Source organism: Penaeus monodon, chromosome 27 (assembly GCF_015228065.2).
Source record: "Penaeus monodon isolate SGIC_2016 chromosome 27, NSTDA_Pmon_1, whole genome shotgun sequence".
Taxonomy (NCBI): Eukaryota; Metazoa; Arthropoda; class Malacostraca; order Decapoda; family Penaeidae; genus Penaeus; species Penaeus monodon.
The window spans coordinates 9,719,598-9,721,973 of record NC_051412.1 but is presented as its reverse complement, the minus strand read 5'-3'; the positions used below and the strand labels follow the sequence as shown (position 1 = coordinate 9,721,973).

The following is a 2,376-nucleotide window of genomic DNA, read 5'->3' as shown; positions in this document are numbered from 1 at the left end:
TACAGGAGCAGAAGGAAAGCAGTCCTTTTATTTATGTCTGGTATAATTCTTTTGCAGTAAAGCACCTACAATGTACTGCTGATTATGATTCATACGGCATTGATATTTCGAATCGGCATAGTGTCTGTTGATGTTTCCGGCCAAGTAGTTGTCAGTTGTCAGTTGTTTGGCCAAAAGTCAGTCAGCTAATTGCTTGGCTAAAACTCATTCGAGGAGAAATCCACACACACACACAAGTGCCTTAAATAAACTGACAGAAATAATCATAAAACTATGCTCACTTATGCTCCTCTTTTCCGTTTTTCAACACGACAGTTTGGGCTTTTTGAAGGTAGAAAATAAATTACCAAGAAGTATCTAACAGTACCATAGTCATTGAAGGGGCGGTCAGTTTGTGAGATGGCCTCATGTTCCACAGTTACTATAAATAAATTCCTCGCACATGCACATACACAAAGGCCACTTATATAAGCAAATACACTCGGTACACATACACGCTCAATGCATACACGACAAGCTTAAAGACTGGCTTCTACCAATATCACTATTGTAAAAACACTTAGTACTGTTGCTACCAGTGTTCTCATTAGGTAACATTCCATGGCAATTATTTTCCGTTATTGTACTTTCTGTCTCGTTACTTTTGTGCTTTTATGTGTCAACCAAGGAGTGATGCCCCCCCCCCCTCCCTCTTTTTTTAAGGGATTTGGAAGAGTTGATTTATGTACCTCTGTGTCAGTAAGGGGAAGCAAGCTTGGTCAAAGAGAGAACCAAGGACTGGGTCATGAAGGACCTCCTCCTCTAGCCTTCCTAGCTGGAGATTAACTACAAGCTAATATGTTGTAGCAAAGAAACGACGGTGCTTTCCAGTATGAGTTCCAGTTTGTAGGCACTCTTCAATGCCTCCTTTTAGTATCAAGCCAAGGGATCAAATTTGAGGGCTCACCTTTGGCATCAGCAAACTATCCTGACAGATCTACTTTGGTGGTAACCACAGGTGACCACACATTTTGCTGATACATGCCCCCATCCACGAATAAGCTGTTTTACCAAAGCTACCACTGGCACTAAATCAGGGTAATAAAAAGAAAAAGAAAATGTTATCCCTTCACCATGGCCAATACAGATTTGACCTGCTGCCCATTAGAGATCGAGAGCATTAGGAACTGGGAATTCCCATACTGTGATTTCACTTTGTCTCTTGTATGATTAGTTTTGTGTGTAATGTCGGTGCAAAGTTCATCTCACATTGTTCAGTCTTTTTTTCTCCAGAAGCCTTCCATTCAGTTGTGTAAATTACACCTTGTATGTTTTATCCCCAACAAGTCATCAAGAAGTGCTCCAACATTGGACATTAAACATGTCTGCATATTCCTGGGAAGATTGAACGGTGGTCGAGTGGTTAAGTGTCTACGTGAATAGCCGAGTCATCCTATCTGTACTTATGATGTACAGGACAATAAACTAGTCATATTTAAACAAAACAGCTAGGGCATATTCTGCCATAACTCACAGAATAAATGCAATTTACTCATTATGACAATGACTCGCATCTCCTAAGGTTAGCCATTGTCATAGTACCACCCTTGAGAGCACCGAAATCAGTATTCCTCAATGCATTGTCACACTGGAAGTATCTCTTGTTTGTTTATGCATGTTGACCCAAAATGGAGGCCTAATTTATTATCCCCAGTGTATTGTGAGCTTATTGCATGAGGTTATGAGTAAATGTAAATATACCTTTTGAGTACACCTTTAGTTCCATTGTATCATTTCAGGAAGCTGAAAAGTATGGGCTAATTTTTAAGATATTTTATTTCTTCACCAACATCATGATGTTGCTATCTTTAACAATCACACTTTCACTTCGATTACTTAGACTGAGTGTTGCAGCTCTCTTGGAGGCTTGGTGCAATCCCTTATGTCCCACCAAAATGTAGGGTGGAGACCTTTATTTCCTTAGCATAGCTAGTTCACTCTTGAGCCTGGTCATTTCTCAGAAATTTCATCAGAAATAGTCGTGGTTTTGTGTACCAAGAGGTTTAAGCATTTTGAGTGTTATTAGGATGAACACTATAATCACTTCTGCCTTCAAGGCTTACCTTCAACTGTCAACACATACCTAAACCGATATGGCCTATAACTATTTGTTTAACTGTTTAAGAACTTTTACAATTGTTGCTGTTGTTACTTATATGCTCATATTCTTCACACATGCAACTAATAAGGCTTCAGATTGGAAGAAATTAATGTTGCCAATATGTTTGTCACGTAATGGCAACTCTATGATCTATTCCTAGTCAGTTACAAAACTATGTGTCAGTATGGGAAAGCAAGTTGGCATAGGAGAGAGAAAACAAAGGATCGGGTCGTGAA

At 39.4% G+C, this 2,376-nt stretch overlaps 1 protein-coding gene across 2 annotated transcripts in view; it reads left to right on the top strand.

Moving 5' to 3' along the window:
- LOC119590567 (ankyrin repeat and SOCS box protein 13-like) overlaps window positions 1-2,376 on the top strand; it is a 93,291-nt gene that overhangs the window by 63,405 nt on the left and 27,510 nt on the right. The gene's annotated exons all lie outside the window — the stretch shown is intronic.